This window comes from Diorhabda sublineata, chromosome 11 (genome assembly GCF_026230105.1).
Source record: "Diorhabda sublineata isolate icDioSubl1.1 chromosome 11, icDioSubl1.1, whole genome shotgun sequence".
NCBI lineage: Eukaryota > Metazoa > Arthropoda > Insecta > Coleoptera > Chrysomelidae > Diorhabda > Diorhabda sublineata.
In genome coordinates, this window is record NC_079484.1 from 14,148,085 (window position 1) to 14,167,694 (window position 19,610).

Here is a 19,610-nt window from a genome sequence, read left to right on the forward strand (position 1 = left end):
TTCTCGAAAAACCATCGCTCTATATCGGTCGATACATCGATAATAGAATTTTTAGTCTTAAAATAATGGAAACTAGAAATTTCATTTTCACCAGATTTTTTAATGAACTCTCCACAAAAACAAACATAAACTTTAACAACAAAATATTTTTTCCTAAAAATTTCCCTTATTTTATTTTTAAAAATTATTTGACAATCATTTAAAAATTACGTTAAGTCCTTATGATATAAATTTACTATAAGTCCGGTTTTAATTCTTCTTGTAAATGCAGAAGCTACATTTTCCCATTTAACCCTATTTTTCAGTTTATTATTCAGCCCCATACCTATATTCCTATTTGAAATAAGTTGTTTAAAATGTTTGAAATGTCCTATGTATGTTTGTAATTTCCTAATTGTACCTACATGCAGTCCTCCTTTTTTAATTGTCAAATTACATACTTTAATTTGTTTTTTCAATCGATTCAACCAAACTTCCACATCTCTATCCGTTATCTTATCAAACAATATTTTTCTGACATTTTTAATGACTTGCAGTAAATTTTCAGATTTTTTTACAATATTCATGGTACTCACCTCTCTCTCTCTCTCTCTCTCTCTCTCTCTCTCTCTCTCTTTGTGTGTCTTAGGCACGTCTATAGTTCCTCAATTTCAAATGACGCTAGCCGTTGATTTTTTCCAACATCCACTAATCCCTTGAATATAATTCCGTATTTTTCCTTTTCAAATTCTTCAATGACTGGTTTGTAGACACTTGTGACTCTTTGCGGTAAAAACACTACTTCTGTATCTAAATCCAATAAAACTGATTCTCCGAATTTGGAATTGACTATTTTTGCCTTCTTTATAGCCCTCAGAGTATTCAAAGGTTCTTGTATTTTTGTTATTGGTTTTCTCTCTGTAATTAGAGACGTTGCGTTAATTTTTTTTAAATCCATCTGAAAAGAGAGAGAGCGCGTAACGCACAAGAAAAAAAAATACTTACATTTTTTGTTAAGGCACAATTTTAACAGATACTAGTATTTGTTCTTCAGAGCTGGTTTCTCTTGCTGGCAGTGGAAGAGACCGACTCCAACACAATGCAACATCTTATTTATACTCATGTCATTATCTTCATACGATTGTGATAGAATGTTCTAGAAAAAATTTTGACAATTTTGTAATTTCCTGTAAATGTGGTCCATATGGTTTCCGAATATTCTAATAAATTTTCACTATTTCCTGTACATGTGGTCCATTTGGTTTAGAAATATTCTTATCAATTTCCTGCGTTATCAAAAAATTTCTTATTAATAGGTAAAAGTTATCTTAAGATTGGCGTTCGGGAATTTCCAAAAAAAAAAAAATTTAATAAGAGTTTATTTAAAATATACAACATCATTGATAAAAAGAAATTATTTTTGTTAATAAAATTTTGAGATGATTTAAAAGGTCTCCATTTGGACATGGAATATCGAACACGTTCCAATTAAAGGGTTCGGCTGCAACAAGTTTTTTGGTAAACTCATTATATTTGTAGTATGTGGTGTTTTTGAAAAAGTACATGTGTCCGTCAATGTACTGGAATGCTCCTGTAACATCTGTGGGTAGTCCAGGGAAAATATCTTTTATTTGTCCTCTATTCCGAACAGTTTTCAAGTTCTTGTCAAATTCAATATAATTACTGTTATAAAATACATATATTTTCCCATGATTGCTTTGAAACATTGTGTTTATTTGAGAATTCTTAGGTATAATTAAATTATTTTCCTCAAATATTTGTAGAGCGGGAAAATCTGCTACATAGTATTTACGGTCATTGACTGCTATTAAATTATCTGAAGAACTTTGAAAAATCTGAATTATGGGACCCACTTCTTCAGGTAAATAATCATCGAGTATTTCTCGTTGCGAGGGAATAAGTTTCGAGTTCAAATCAATTTTCCATAGGGAATTTTCATTAATAATATATAAATGGTAATTTTCAAATTCACCAGCCATGGCAATGAACATATACTCCGGTATTATGACACATAAATTTTTATCCGATTCATTTGGTTGATGTGCAAGTGTCTTTGTAGTCGGTGGCAGCGCTGATGTGGGTTTGAAAGGATTATTTACATATGTATTGATTGGTCCATAAAGAGCTTCAAGGGCCATTTTATCATCCTCATCCAATTTAGGAGCAATGTTGAATTGATACCATGGATACATTATTGCTGTCTCAATAACACTGTGAGCAATTCTTAAAATATGCCCAATTTCATGAATTAATACCATAAGTAGGCTAGTCTGATCTTCTGAACTTGATCCATCCAAACTTAAATCCCACTTCTCATCAGCATCAATATGAAGCTCTATACAACTGTTGCCTTTTGGGAAATAAGCATGTGCCAACACCTTTCCGGGGCCATCAAATGTACTGGAGCACTCACCTCTACCTTGGCAATTTGCTCGAAAATAGTGCTTTCCCCGTACAACTGTAATAGATATATCGGGAGCATAAGGCCGTATTTTGTGTATTAATTCAAATTTAAACTTTGAACTGTTATTCCACACTTCAAAAGCCTTTTTGGTTACTTTAAGATATTCTGGAGTTGCCTGAGGGAAATACCATTTCAAATCAAATTTTGACCATTTTGATTTAACTCTAAAAGAATGATCATCGTCGGAAGCTGCTTCACTCACATTACATCTTGGTCTATTTAGAAGTTGAATTGTATTTTCATCTAATTCTCCCGTTGCAGGGATATTATATCTTTCTTGAAAACTCAACAAATAATCCTCAAGTTTAGTCAAATCATTTTCATTTGCGTACCCGAACCGGTGTAAATACTTCATAGCATAATGTTGGTCGACAACGCATAGTACTGGACATAGTACTGCAGCTAATATAATGATTAACATGATCTTCACTCTTCTGCTATCCTCAAAAAACTAATTTCCAATCACATTAATAACGGAATATATAATTTTTAAAAAACCCAAAAACTTTTAACCGACCTGGTATATCAGGGCTCCCGCTGTTATCATCGCAACGAATATATAACTTTACGCATGCGCAAAAACGGAGTCTCTCTCTCTCTGTCTTACACATTGTCTCGCTGCTCTCTCTCTAACACACGGTTTTCCCTATTTCTGTAGTCAGACATACGTTGCTCATCTACTAATCTACCTATATCCAATGGTAGTACACCTTCGGGCGAAAATCATATTGAGGCTTCTTAGTTTGAGTAGATGTTTCATCAGTCTATTTAAGATTGAGCCATAAAATAGCGATGAATTGAAAGGCTGCCAATAATAGTTTTGGTAATGTAAGATCTGATGTCTTGCTTAGAATACTAGAAATGATATTATTATCTCGACACCAGATTCCACGCGCTCCCCCGACTAGTGGGGCCACGACGATATGTTTCCAGGGTATCGGGATGTCATGGCACTTGGGAAGCGTGGCTCGCTATAAATGGCGCTCTTGTTCAGAGCGGCTAGGGAAAGGGAGCTAGATCCCTCCCAGCTGACGGCAATGTCACACAGTATGGCTCTTGAATCCATTTGGAGCACGAGATCAGGTTTTTTAATGCGCCGTCGATGCATCTAATGTTGGGTTCAACTTCTACTACCCATCATTTCTACTCGGCAATTTTCTACATTTACTACATTACTACTATAAGGCAGGGAAAGAACAGCTGCCGTTATTGGCGTGGCACTATTTATTAAATTATTGAAGCGTCTTTTCATTATGGCTTGCACTTGTTGAGATAAGCAAGTTATACCCAGGCCGCCACCTCTTATAGGGGTATGCAGATAAGCATCCGCACATGTTCGGTTCAGACCAAGAAACTTTCTAACGGATACTCTGATGATCGTATCAGCGGTTTTTAAAGTCTTCTTGGTGACCATGGCGCTTTGTAATTGATCTTGTATGCGCGGCAACAAGAAGTGTTTAACGATGTTAAGTTTCTGTGCCGGTTGAAGTCCTAATTTGTTTATTCTATAGAGCTGGATTTTGAGGTCGGAAATGGTGGATCGAGTCTGTCCCATGACTCCATACCGCCTGCCCAGGTATTTAAACATATCCTGAGGTGTTAATTGGCGGATGAACTGACCCTCTGCCGCGAATAGAGGCCGAGTAACCACGTAAGAGTGTTTGTTGCCTCAGTTGACGTTAACCGATATGGCAACACTCTTTGTCGGGTTAATCGACATCCCTCGCTTCGCAAAGAACTCAGTAACATTTCTAAGCTGCTTAGTGGCACTCTTGACAGACTCTGCCAATAGCACTAGGTCATCCGCATACGCTAGTACTGACTCCTTCATGTCATCTGAGACAGGTATGCCCGACCCACCATTCTCCAGTTCGCCCTACTAATCCACTACTAAGTTAAAAAGATAGGGCGATAAGGGGTCTCCCTGCTTTACGCCTCTATCGATGTTGATTCTCCTTGTTTCCTTGTTGCCAGCAGAGACTATGGTATAAGATTTTAGGCAGGAGTCCATTATATACCTTTATGTTGTCTCGTCTATACCGAACCTGTTCAGAGCTCGTAGGGTGGACCATTGCGATACTGTGTCGAAGGCTTTAGAAAGGTGTAACGACAAGATGTTGTATGGCTTAACTCTACGTCTTCTTTCCTTGATGAGCGTTTGGTGTAAGATGTTATTCAGCAGGACACCATTGATCTTCTTGAAACCTTTTTGGTTGGCGTGTATCGGTAACGCCCAGAAACGCTTACCAAAAACACGATGAAACACCCTGTATCCAGTTGTTAATCAAGCGTTTAGGAATAAGTGTTGTTCTGTTCCCTCAGAGCACCTCGGGAGTAACTCCAAAGAGAAACATGACATTATATAATAGAACCAATCTCTTCATAGGGACCGTTTTAAGAGCTAGCAGGGGCACTGCGTCTAGACCAGCCGCCCCTGATTTTGATGTAATGGCCCATAGGATATCTGACTCTGTAATTGGCTGGTCCAGGTTATGTTCCTCTTTCTGATCTAAGATTGGTTTGTTGTCTAGGAGAGAGGGACTTCCGAATATGCCCCTGTACTCGGACTCTATTGACGCAATGTCAGGTTGTACATCGCCCCCCCCCCCCAGAGTGGTTTCCCGTCTAGGATTTCACGCGCCAAAGCGGCTCGATCGGATCGCTATCGTCGTTGGATGACATTGTATTTATAAAAACTCTCATGGTTCCTGTTATTAAAGACTGGGGCCCTGCGGTTTCAATTTGTCTCCGCTTTGGGCTTCCCAGTCCCTGCTTCGTTGAAGAGTGCAGTAATATATTAATTCACCTCTTTTCGCACTCCCTCTCTATGGCGGTCTAGGTTGGTGAAATGAGAGTAACGGAATAAAGTGCTATCATAAGTGTTCCATCCGTCATTAGCGTGCCAGTAATTGTATAAAAACATAGAGATAGTGTTGTGCTGGTGTTCTATCGCAATGGGTACGAACTCCTCAGCATTCGGATTAAGACTTTGACGATCTTTAAAGCTCGAGTCCCTGCCTCGATCTCAAGGACTCTCGAGAAGAGAGAACTCCACTACTTCACCTTCTGCTTCCTCGTGGGGCCGCGCGTTTTCGTTCTCAAGTTGTTCGAGGGCCTCGATGTTGTTTTCTTTTCTAAGGAATTCGAGGAGTTCCTTGTATCCATCCTGTTTCCGTCTATATTCGATTGTTTCGATTGTACGGTTAGAATAGATACTCTGGAGATGTTTGTTAATAAAACGGCCAGTATAGGCGAGTTCGTGTTTGGACATTTCTATGTAGTCTTCATCCTCGAATTCAACGGGGGCATTAGGCTTTTCGTAGATATTCTCAAGCTCCTCATTGTACTCCACGGGGTGTGTTCTCCGCATGTGTTGTCGCATTCCAGCTTAAGACTCATAAGTTTGTTTCCATACGGAGCAAACACTGCCGTCAGCCGGGGGTGCACCCCGGCAGCGTAGCCTTCTTAAATGGGTTTGAAGCCCAGTATCAGTGGCGAAAGTTTTACCACATATGCACAAGACCATAGTTCTAGGACTGAAACTAGGTCTGTCGTAAGTTCGATTCAGTTGTTAGGGGATAGTTGGATAGACAGGAAAAGACTTGTCTACCACTTAGATAAAAAGTCGGAAGGTGTACTATTGGACTCTACCACGGAGAGGTGTACAGAACTTGATTAAGAGGGGCTGCAAACTTTAAAAGCTCACAAAAGCTCCCTTATTGTTAATATTTTCATAACACTTTTATGTGATACACTTTGAACGGCTTCTACATACAAAACTTCTCCATTAAATTTTCACAATTCATCTTTTTCGACAAGCTCATATATATGGGGGAATCTAATTTCCTAATACTTGTTTTTCATTATTATTACTACTTTCATACAGCTTTTATATAATACACCTCAGACGTTCAAACATCGAGCGGCCATCTAATATCATAATACTTTTTTCCCTTATTGTTAATATTTTCATAACACTTTTATATAATATACCTTCAACGGCTTCTACATACAAAACATCTCCATTCAATTTTCACAAATCATCTTTTTCGACAAGTTCCTATATAGAGAGCAATCTAATTTCATAATACTATATACTATTTCATAATACATCATTATTACTAGGTGGGTCTTTTCGCGGCAAGCCGCACGGACCTGGACAGAGCCAGTTCTCAACACTTGTCATCATGCAGTCAAAGTGGCCTGTCACATACAAGGTCCCAAACCCCGCCTCTTCCATTTGCCAGTCCCTTCAGTGGGGACTACGTGCCACCCTAGTTCACCCTGGACCCTTAAATCAATAAAGGTGGGTCTCGGTGGCCACAACAGCACGACATGAGGCCTTAGGAATTAACCTGCCCCGCCAATATTTCGTTTTCATAGTCCGCGCCACTTTCCAGGACGGACTCCTTTCCAAAGCGAGGTCAAGACATTGTATTCCCCAGCTGTATTAAGCTGGTGCGCGTCTGAAAGGATCTCACGACACTCCCTGTCCATGTTCCCTGGAAGTGCACAGTGGTCCTCGATAGCCGAAGGTTGATGGTATGTATAAAAATATTTAGAATAAAAATATAAAATATTAAACCTACCTATATCTAATGGTAGTACACCTTCGGGCGAAAATCATATTGAGGCTTCTTAGTTTGAGTAGATTTTTCATCAGTCTATTTAAGATTGAGCCATAAAATAGCGATAAATTGAAAGGCTGCCAATAATAGTTTTGGTAATATAAGATCTGATGTCTTGCTTAGAATACTAGAAATGATATTATTATCTCGACACTAGATTCCACGCGCTCCCACCACGACTAGAGGGGCCACGACGATGTTTCCCAGGGTACGGGATGTCATGGCACTTAGGAAACGTGGCTCGCTATAAATGGCGCTCTTGTTCACAGCGGCTAGGGAAAGGGAGCTAGATCCCTCCCAGCTGACGGCAATGTCACACAGTATGGCTCTTGAACCCATCTGGAGCACGAGATCGGGTTTTTTTAATGCGCCGTCGATGCATCTAATGTGGGGTTCAACTTCTACTACCCATCATTTCTACTCGGCAATTTTTCGCGTATGCGTAACAAGCTGGTCGTGCTGCCTTATTCTCTGCCAATGTGACGTTGGACGTTTTTGTAATACATGGCTAAGTGACTCGTTACGATCACATTCCATCCTACATTTTCTCTCATGTAGTGGATTGGACGGGATTCCCCTAGTGGGTAGGAGATTGCCTCGAAGTTGCACAGCTCTTTCAAAATCTGACCCTGACCAGTAGGGCTGAGGGTTGTTGACCCAGCTACCCCTTTCTGTGGAGACCATTGCCAGAATATATGTTTTCCAGTCTCTCGATCATCTGCCGTGCGATGATGCTACTGCTTCCGCCGATGTTATTTGTCCACTTCAATAGTTTTTCATATAGTTTGACGCTATAAGGCAGGGAAAGAACAGCTGCCGTTGTTGGCGTAGCACTATTTATTAAATTATTAAAGCGTCTTTTCATTATGGCGGGCACTTGTTGGGATAAGCAAGTTATACTCAGGCCGCCACCTCTTATAGGGGCATGCAGATAAGCATCCGCACATGTTCGGCTCAGACCAAGAAACTTTCTAACGGATACTCTGATGATCGTCTCAGCGGATTTTAAAGCCTTCTTGGTGACTATGGCGCTTTGTAATTGATCTTGTATGGGCGGCAACAAGAAGTGTTTAACGATGTTAAGTTTCTATGCCGGTTGAAGTCCTACTTTGTTTATTCTATAGAGCTGGATTTTGAGGTCGGAAATGGTGGATCGAGTCTGTCCCATGACTCCATACCGCCTGCCCAGGTATTTAAACATATCCTGAGGTGTTAATTGGCGGATGAACTGACCCTCTGCCGCGAATAGAGGCCGAGTAACCACGTAAGAGTGTTTGTTGCCTCGGTTGACGTTAACCGATATGGCAACACTCTTGGTCGGGTTAGTTGACATCCCTCGCTTCGCAAAGAACTCAGTAACAGTTCTAAACTGCTTAGTGGCACCCTTGACAGACTCTGCCAACAGCACAAGGTCATCCGCATACGCTAGTACTGACACCTTCATGTCATTTGAGACAGGTATGCCCGACTCACCATTCTCTAGTTCGCCCTACTAAGTTGAAAAGATAGGCCGATAAAGGGTCTCCCTGCTTTACGCCTCTATCGATGTTAATTCTCCTTGTTTTCTTGTTGCCATCAGAGACTATGGTATAAGATTTCAGGTAGGAGACCATTATATACCTTTTTGTTGTCTCGTCTATAACGAACCTGTTCAGAGCTCGCAGAATGGACCATTGCGATACTGTGTCGAAGGCTCTAGAAAGGTCTAACGACAAGATGTTGTATGGCTTAACTCTACGTCTTCTTTCCTTGATGAGCGTTTGGTGTGAGATGTTATTCAGCAAGTCACCATTGATCTTCTTGAAACCTCTTTGGTTGGCGTGTATCGGTAACGCCCCGAAACGCTTGCCAAGGACACGATGAAACACCCTGACAATGACCGATGATATTGTGATCGGTATCCAGTTGTTAATCAAGCGTTTAGGAATAAGTGTTGTTCTGTTCCCTCGGAGCACCTCGGGAGTAACTCCAAAGAGAAACATGACATTATATAATAGAACCAATCTCTTCACAGGGGCCGTTTTAAGAGCTAGCAGGGGCACTGCGTCTAGACCAGCCGCCCTTGATTTAGATGTAATGGCCCATAGGATATCTTACTCTGTAATTGGCTGGTCCAGGTTATGTTCCTCTTTCTGATCTAAGATTGGTTTGTTGTCTAGGAGAGAGGGACTTCCGAATATGCCCCTGTACTCGGACTCTATTGACGCAATGTCAGGTTGTACATCGTCCCCCCAGAGTGGTTTCCCGTCTAGGATTTCACGCGCCAAAGCGGCTCGATCGGATCGCTATCGTCGTTGGACGACATTGTATTTATAAAAACGCTCATGGTTCCTGTTATTAAAGACTGGGGCCCTGCGGTTTCAATTTGCCTCCTTTTTGGGCTTCCCAGTCCCTGCTTCGTTGAAGAGTGCAGTAATATATTTATTCACCTCTTGTCTCACTCCCTCTCTATGGCGGTCTAGGTTGGTGAAATGAGAGTAACGGAATAAAGTGCTATCATAAGTGTTCCATCTGTCATTAGCGTGCCAGTCTCTCTCTTCTCTCTCTCTCTTCTAGCCGTTTTCTATCCTTTGGATATAGGCCTCTCTCATATTTTTCCAGTTTTCCCTGTTCTGTGCCACTTGGTACCAGTTAAGTCCGGCTGTTCTCTTGATATCATCATACCATCTTTGTTGTGGTCTGCCGGTGCTTCTTTTCTCCCCCCAAGGTCTCCATCTTGTTATTTTTCCGCTCCAGTTGGTGTTATTTCGAGCAACATGTCCGGCCCAGTTCCATTTAAGACTACCTATTCGCCTCACTATGTCCTCGATTTTGGTTCTATTTCTTATCCACTCATTGGTTTTATGGTCTTTAAGCGTTATTCCTATCATTTTCCGTTCTATTGATCTTTGATGTACCTTTAATTTATTCAAGATTTTCTTTGTTAGGACCCATGTTTCACATCCGTAGGTTGTTACTGGGAGAATGCATTCCACGTAAACCTTGGTTTTTAGTTTGAGGGGTAGGTTGGAGTTGAAGACGTGTCGCATCTTCCCGTAGGCCGCCCATCCTAGATGTATTCTATGGTTAATTTCAAGTTCTTGATTGGTTTTACCCAATGTTAATTCTTGACCTAGGTAGATATAAGAGTTCACTTTCTTTATCTGTTGTCCTCGCACATTTATACTCTCTTTGTTTGTCCGTTGGTTTGTCATGAATTTGGTTTTAGAAATGTTCATTTCTAGGCCTACTTTTCTTGCTTCTTGTTGTAGTTCTATAAGCATGTATTCTAATTCTTCACTGTTTGGGGCAAAAATGGCAATGTCATCGGCAAATCTTAGGTTACTTAGTTTTTCTCCCGATATATCAATTCCTCTGTCTTCCCAATGTAGGCTCTTAAAAACGTCTTCTAGCACCAGTGTAAACAATTTGGGTGACACAATGTCTCCTTGTCTAACGCCTCTTTTAATTATGATTTCCTCAGTGTCTTCATATAGCCTTACTTTCATTTTTGAGTTGTCGTTTAGTGTCTGTATAATGTCAATATATCGTTGGTCTATTCTTGCATTTTTCATTGACCTGATAATTGCCCAAAATTCAACTGTGTCGAAGGCCTTTCTAAAATCTATGAAGGCAATCCATAATGGGATGTTATATTCCGTTACTTTTTCGTTCAGTGTCCTTACGGTGTGGAGATGTTCTATTGTACTCATGCCTTTTCTGAAGCCCGCCTGCTCATAGGGTTGGTATGCGTCGAGTTTGAATTCAAGGCGGTTTGCTATTATTCTCATAAAAAGCTTGTAGATCTGTGATAGCAGGCTGATTGGTCTATAGTTTTCTAGGATGCTTGGATCACCTTTCTTATATATCAGTATGACTATCGCGGTGTTCCAATCCTGTGGTATTCTTCCCTCGGTTAGGCATGTATTAAATAATGATTTAAGCTCTCTTATCAGTAGGCTTCCACCTTCCTTCAACATTTCCGGTATGATGTTATCGTCACCTGCCGCCTTTCCGTTTTTTAGTTGATTTAAAGCTTTTACAATTTCTTCCTCTTCAATCTCAGGTAGATCCTCGGAGCCAACGTTACATATCCTGTTTTTATGGTCACTGTTTGCTTTTCTAACATACTCATTGTCTATTTTGGACTCGTACAGACCTGTGTAGAACTTCTCTGTTACCTTGAGTATCTCTCTTCGATCTTCTGTTATGTTACCTTGTCCGTCTCTCAATTTGATCATTTCTTTTTTATGTGCGTTTTCTTTTTTAAAGATGTTCAGACCTCTGTTTTGCTGTATCAACTCCTCTATTCGATTTTCTTGATACTTTCGTATGTCCTGCTTGGCCATTTTCCTTGCTGTTTTGTTTAGTTCGGCATACTCTACTGTATTCCTTTTGTTGTCTTTAATGAGCTCTCTCCTTCTTTCCAGTAGCTGTTTGGTTTGTGTTGTAAACTTTTCTATTCTTTTAGTTTTTGATGATACTAAACTTGTAGTTGTTTCTTTCAGTTCTTTTACCAGTCTATTGTTTGTTTCGTCCAAGCTCTCGTGTGATGATGTTGTTTCCTTTGTTAGTCGTTCTGTCAATCTTTTGCTATATATTGACTTGTTGTCTCTTATTGTATCAGGATCTATACGGTATTGCGTGCTGTTGAATTTTTTTGCTCTTTCCAATTTTGTGTTTAATACGATCCTGCACCGGACTAATCTGTGGTCGCTGCCCGTATTAAAGGAATTAAGAACGTCAACTTCTTGGACGATATGTTTATTTGGTGTCAGCACGTAGTCTATTTCGTTTTTTGTAATTCCATCCGGGCTGGCCCAGGTCCATTTTTTGTGAGGTCTTTTTTTGAAAAACGTATTCATTATGTATAGTTGTTCTTTTTCCAGGAAATTTGCAAGCATCGTCCCTCTTTCATTTCGTTTCCCCAGTCCAAATTGTCCAACATACTGTGAGCTATTACACTGCTCTCCTATTCTTGCGTTGAAGTCTCCTATTATCAGCGTGTATCTTGTCTTATTTTCTGTTAGGCTCTGTGTGATTTCATCATACAGCACCTCGATCTCTTCGTCCTCATGACTACTTGTTGGGGCATAGATTTGAACGACTTTAATTGTTATATTGGAGTTAATCTTAAGTGTTATGTATATTACTCTATCTGATATGGTTTTAAGTATTTGAAGATTTGGGGAGATTCGTTTGTTGATAAGAAAACCCACACCACCCAAACTATTTTCTTCTCTTCCTTTGTAGAATAGGATATGTCCTGATCTTAGTCTAATGGATTCTTCACCTCTTCTCCTTGTTTCTGATATTCCCAGAATATCCCAGTTTATTCTGTCCAGTTCGTACTGTAGTTCCGTTAACCTTTCCTCATTTCCAATTGACCTAGCGTTATAAGTTGCAATGTGAAGTTGGCAGCCTTGTTTTACCCAGGGATTCTTAGCACCCCCTGCTCTACGACTGGTCTGACCGCTACCTTGGCCAGGGTCGTTCGAGCCGCTGGGCACTGGGGGCCATTGTTTTTGGTATGTCTTCATATGAGAGGGGTTTAGCCATAAAACACCACGTTGGCCAGACGTCTTGGTGAGTGTAGGTTCAGCCGCCCCTAACCTGGGGAGCCGTCGCTGTTTGCAGCCGCCCACTCTGGGTCAGACGCTGCAGATTTTTCCTGTTGGTCCACGGGGCGTATTTGATTTCCGCCCTACCACCCATATCTGGGAAGCATTCCCCTATCCGCCACCCGGGGACGCGCTCTCTAGGAGTTACAGGCTCTCCCGAGAGAGCGTGCCAGTAATTGTATAAAAACATAGAGATAGTGTTATGCTGGTGTTCTATCGCAATGGGTACGAACTCCTCAGCATTCGGATTAAGACTTTGACGATCTTTAAAGCTCGAGTCCCTGCCTCGATCTCAAGGACTCTCGAGAAGAGAGAACTCCACTACTTCACCTTCTGCTTCCTCGTGGGGCCGCGCGTTTTCGTTCTCAAGTTGTTCGAGGGCCTCGATGTTGTTTTCTTTTCTAAGGAATTCGAGGAGTTCCTTGTATCCATCCTGTTTCCGTCTATATTCGATTGAGTCGATTGTATGGTTAAAATAGATACTCTGGAGATGTTTGTTAATAAAACGGCCAGTATAGGCGAGTTCGTGTTTGGACATTTCTATGTAGTCTTCATCCTCGAATTCAACGGGGGCATTAGGCTTTTCGTAGATATTCTCAAGCTCCTCATTGTACTCCACGGGGTGTGTTCTCCGCATGTGTTGTCGCATTCCAGCTTAAGACTTATAAGTTTGTTTCCATACGGAGCAAACATTGCCGTCAGCCGGGGGTGCACCCCGGCAGCGTAGCCTTCTTAAATGGGTTTGAAGCCCAGTATCAGTGGCGAAAGTTTTACCACATATGCACAAGACCATAGTTCTAGGACTGAAACTAGGTCTGTCGTAAGTTCGATTCGGTTGTTAGGGGATAGTTGGATAGACAGGAAAAGACTTGTCTACCACTTAGATAAAAAGTCGGAAGGTGTACTATTGGACTCTACCACGGAGAGGTGTACAGAACTTGATTAAGAGGGGCTGCAAACTTTAAAAGCTCACAAAAGCTCCCTTATTGTTAATATTTTCATAACACTTTTATGTGATACACTTTGAACGGCTTCTACATACAAAACTTCTCCATTCAATTTTCACAATTCATCTTTTTCGACAAGCTAATATATATGGGGGAATCTAATTTCCTAATACTTGTTTTTCATTATTATTACTACTTTCATACAACTTTTATATAATACACCTCAGACGTTCAAACATCGAGCGGCCATCTAATATCATAATACTTTTTTCCCTTATTGTTAATATTTTCATAAAACTTTTATATAATATACCATGACATTTGTTAATTCTCCTTGTTTTCTTGTTGCCAGCAGAGACTATGGTATAAGATTTCAGGTAGGAGTCCATTATATACCTTTTTGTTGTCTCGTCTATACCGAACCTTTTCAGAGCTCGCAGAATGGACCATTGCGATACTGTGTCGAAGGCTTTAGAAAGGTCTAACGACAAGATGTCGTATGGCTTAACTCTACGTCTTCTTTACTTAATGAGCGTTTGGTGTGAGATGTTATTCAGCAAGTCACCATTGATCTTCTTGAAACCTCTTTGGTTGGCGTGTATCGGTAACGCCCAGAAACGCTTGCCAAGGACACGATGAAACACCTTGACAATGACCGATGATATTGTGATCGGTATCCAGTTGTTAATCAAGCGTTTAGGAATAAGTGTTGTTCTGTTCCCTCGGAGCACCTCGGGAGTAACTCCAAAGAGAAACATGACATTATATAATAGAACCAATCTCTTCACAGGGGCCGTTTTAAGAGCTAGCAGGGGCACTGCGTCTAGACCAGCTGCCCCTGATTTTGATGTAATGGCCCATAGGATATCTGACTCTGTAATTGGCTGGTCCAGGTTATGTTCCTCTTTCTGATCTAAGATTGGTTTGTTGTCTAGGAGAGAGGGACTTCCGAATATGCCCCTGTACTCGGACTCTATTGACGCAATGTCAGGTAGTACATCATCTCCCCAGAGCGATTTCCCGTCCAGGATATCACGCGCCAGAGCGGCTCGATCGGATCGATATCGTCGTTGGACGACATTGTATTTATAAAAACGCTCATGGTTCCTGTTATTAAAGACTGGGGCCCTGCGGTTTCAATTTGCCTTCGCTTTGGGCTTCCCAGTCCCTGCTTCGTTAAAGAGTGCAGTAATATATTAATTCACCTCTTTTCTCACTCCCTCACTATGGCGGGCTAGGTTGGTGAAATGAGAGTAACAGAATAAAGTGCTATCATAAGTGTTCCATCCGTCATTAGCGTGCCAGTAATTGTATAAAAACATAGAGATAGTGTTATGCTGGTGTTCTATCGCAATGGGTACGAACTCCTCAGCATTCGGATTAAGACTTTGACGATCTTTAAAGCTCGAGTCCCTGCCTCGATCTCAAGGACTCTCGAGAAGAGAGAACTCCACTACTTCACCTTCTGCTTCCTCGTGGGGCCGCGCGTTTTCGTTCTCAAGTTGTTCGAGGGCCTCGATGTTGTTTTCTTTTCTAAGGAATTCGAGGAGTTCCTTGTATCCATCCTGTTTCCGTCTATATTCGATTGAGTCGATTGTATGGTTAAAATAGATACTCTGGAGATGTTTGTTAATAAAACGGCCAGTATAGGCGAGTTCGTGTTTGGACATTTCTATGTAGTCTTCATCCTCGAATTCAACGGGGGCATTAGGCTTTTCGTAGATATTCTCAAGCTCCTCATTGTACTCCACGGGGTGTGTTCTCCGCATGTGTTGTCGCATTCCAGCTTAAGACTTATAAGTTTGTTTCCATACGGAGCAAACATTGCCGTCAGCCGGGGGTGCACCCCGGCAGCGTAGCCTTCTTAAATGGGTTTGAAGCCCAGTATCAGTGGCGAAAGTTTTACCACATATGCACAAGACCATAGTTCTAGGACTGAAACTAGGTCTGTCGTAAGTTCGATTCAGTTGTTAGGGGATAGTTGGATAGACAGGAAAAGACTTGTCTACCACTTAGATAAAAAGTCGGAAGGTGTACTATCCCTAAAACTAAAACCCCCTGGAGTCTGGAGGTGGGCACGGTCCGATAAAGGAGCCAGATAGGTGACCGTGGGGCAGTCTTCGGATAATCCCAATCTTTTAGAATAGCCAAGAGATTGCCGTGTTGGATCAAGACTAAGAATCCTATCTGGGGCGCTCTGTACGTTAGCCACGCCAAAATAAATTCTAGCGTGTTACCGACTCTACCACGGAGGTGTACAGAACTTGATTAGGAGGGGCTGCAAACTGTAAAAGCTCACAAAAGCTCCCTTATTGTTAATATGTTCATATCACTTTTATGTGATACACCTTGGACGGCTTCTACATACAAAACATCTCCATTCAATTTTCACAATTCATCTTTTTCGACAAGTTCATATATATAGGGGAATCTAATTTCCTAATACTTGTTTTTCATTATTATTACTATTTTCATACAACTTTTATAAAACACACCTCGGACGGCTCCATACAATTTTCACAATTCATCATTTTCGACAAGTTCATATATATAGGGTAGAGGTGCTCAAACTTGAACTGCTGGCGATCTACCTCAATATTTTTAGAATACTTACGATCGACTCTGAGAGGCTGCAAGTATGTGTGATGCAGGGTTGTCGTACATACACAATACACCCTACCTAGGTAGGTATATATTATTATAGATATTAGCTTATGTTATAGATATAGATATTATAGATATTAGCTTTTGCACAATATAGGTACATTATTTTAGTCAAGGTTTGGGTTAGGTTCAGTTAGGTTCTTCTCTACAATATCAATGAAAAACTCATAGTTATTCAAAATTGCGAGTTTTATGGTTGTTACAAAACAAAAGAGTTACATATGGTGTTAAACCTATTTAAAGAGTGGCGGTAGATGTTGAAGCGTGGCACTGCATGTCATCAGTATACTTTCCATAAGATGGTACGTAACCACTGAGTGCTAATCGCAATCATGATGACATATGATCGTCAGTTAGTCGATTGCGATATTTTGACTTAATTATCTTCAGTTCAGAAAATGCAGACTCGCACATGTAAGTTGACCCAAACAATGCCGACAGTTGAAGGGCGATTTGCCTTAGATTTGGATATTTATCTTCAGATATAAAACACCAGAAATTTGTATCAGATGCTGTAGCTTTGAGATGTATATCTGATATAATCTGCACCAACTCATTTTCAACAGAACATGAGTTCATATTAAACCGACTTGCTATTTCAGTAGCTAATTCCTCAATGTTTTCACATGAAAAAGGATAACTCATAAATAATGTTATATTTTCCAATTTACTGCAATCATAAAAACGCATTTCGAATTGTCTCAAAATATTTGATAATTCAACCTCATACATATCATAATTAAACTGAGGAATCCATTTTTCGTTTTTCAAAATCTGAGTGTCATCACCTCTTTCGTCTAGAAAAGCTGTTATTTCGGGCAATCATTCTTGAAACCTTTGTAGGAACTTTCCGCGAATTAACCACCTGACGTCTGTGTGAAGAACTAAATCAGTGTGTTCAGCTGACCCCCTATCTTCCAAATGCAACTGAAAGAGCCGCCGTTGCAAGCTACGTGCACGGATGGAATTCACAATTTTTGTTGCAATGCCCATAATTTCCTCCGTGTTTAAAACTTTGGAACACAAAACTTGTTGATGTATAATGCAATGGAATGAAAAAAATGAAGGGAATTCTTCATTAGCTCGACACAATGCCACAAAATCGTTTTTGTTTCCAGTCATTGCTGGTGCTCCATCGGTTGTAATGCACACTAATTTATATATTGGTAGCTCGTAGTTTTTTACAAAATTAAAGAAAACTTCTTATATATCTTCGCCACGGGTCTTCCTCTTCAGAGGAATGATTGTCAAAAATTCTTCCTTAGCCGACATGTCATTGAATACCATCCGAATAAAAATACACAGCTGGGCAGTGTCTGTCATACCGGTGGATTCGTCGAACTGTAAAGAAAAGTATGTACATTCCATGATATCATGTTTTAGTTTATCTGCGATGTCCTGACTCCTGACAATACGCCTTGTGACAGTCGGACGAGATAACTGAAGTTCTCTAATAGCAGACATGATTTCTGTTTTATTTTTAAAATCTCCAAATAAAGTCTCACCCGCTTCAATAAATGCTTCCTTCACCACCGATCCATCTTCGAATGGTTTCTTGTGTTTCGCAAATATATCAGATATTTTAAATGACGCGATCGTAGCAGCTTTTGATTGTTTGGCTGGTCTTCTGAACATGGTTTATTCTTATTTTAAACAAGATATAAAATCACTTACTTTTCGTTTTCTTAACTCACTCTGTAGCGGAAAATCCTTTTGATAGTTTTTATGAACCGTTTTATGATGCCTCTCTAAGTTACCACGCTTAGGTATTGCAACTGACGCACGACAAATAACACAAATGCACTTATCCTTCACCATACAAAAGAAAAATTCTTCCTCCCAATCCTTATTAAAATGATACGTTTTAGATTTCTTCACTGCACTCATTTTCCACTATTTAATAATAAACTTTGTATCGACTGGTCGATCGCGATCGACCGTTTGAGCACCACTGATATAGGGGAATCTAATTTCATAATACTTGTTTTTCATTATTATTACTATTTTCATACAAGTTTTATATACCTCGGACGTTCATACATCGAGCGGCCATCTAATTTCATAATACTTTTTTCTCTTATTGTTTATATTTCATAACACTTTTATATAATATACCTCGAATGGCTTCTACATACAAAACGTCTCCATACAATTTTCATAATTCATCTTTTACGACAAATTCATATATATAGGGGAATCTAATTTCCTAATACTTGTTTTTCATTATTATTACTACTTTCATACAACTTTTATATAACACACCTCAGACGGCTTCTACATACAAATTGTCTCCATTCAATTTTCACAATTCATATTTTTCGACAAGTTCCTATATCGAGCGCAATCTAATTTCATAATACTTGTTTTTCATTATTATCACTAATTTCATACAACTTTTATATAATACACCTCGGACGTTCATACATCGAGCGGCATCTAATTTCATAATACTTTTTTCGTTTTTGTTACTATTTTCATAACACTTTTATGTGATACACCTCGGACGGCTTCTACATACAAAACAACTCCATTAAAATTTCACAATTCATCTTTTTCGACAAGTTCCTATATCGAGAGCAATCTAATTTCATAATACTATATACTATTTCATAATACATCATTATTACTAGGTGTGTCTTTTCGCGGCAAGCCGCACGGACCTGGACAGAGCCAGTTCTCAACACTTGTCATCATCTACTCAAAGTGGTCTGTCACATACAAGGTCCCAAACCCCGCTTCTTCCATTTGCCAGTCCCTTCAGTGGAGACTACGTGCCACCCTAGTTCACCCTGGTTCCTTAAATCAATAAAGGTGGTACTCGGTGGTCACAACAGCACGACATGGGGCCTTAGGAATTAACCTGCCTCGCCAATATTTCGTTTTCATAGTCCGCGCCACTTTCCAGGACGGACTCCTTTCCAAAGCGAGGCCAAGACATTGTATTCCCCAGCTGTATTAGGCTGGTGCGCGTGTGAAAGGATCCCACGACACTCCCTGTCCATGTTCCCAGGTACCAGGTCTGGAAGTGCACAGTGGTCCTCGATAGCCGAAGGTGGATGGTATCTATAAAAATATTTAGAATAAAAATATAAAATATTAAATCTACCTGTATCTAATGGTAGTACACCTTCGGGAGAAAATCATATTGAGGCTTCTTAGTTTGAGTAGATGTTTCGTCAGTCTATTTAAGATTGAGCCATAAAATAGCGATAAATTGAAAGGCTGCCAATAATAGTTTTGTTAATGTAAGATCTGATGTCTTGCTTAGAATACTAGAAATGATATTATCTCGACACCAGATTCCACG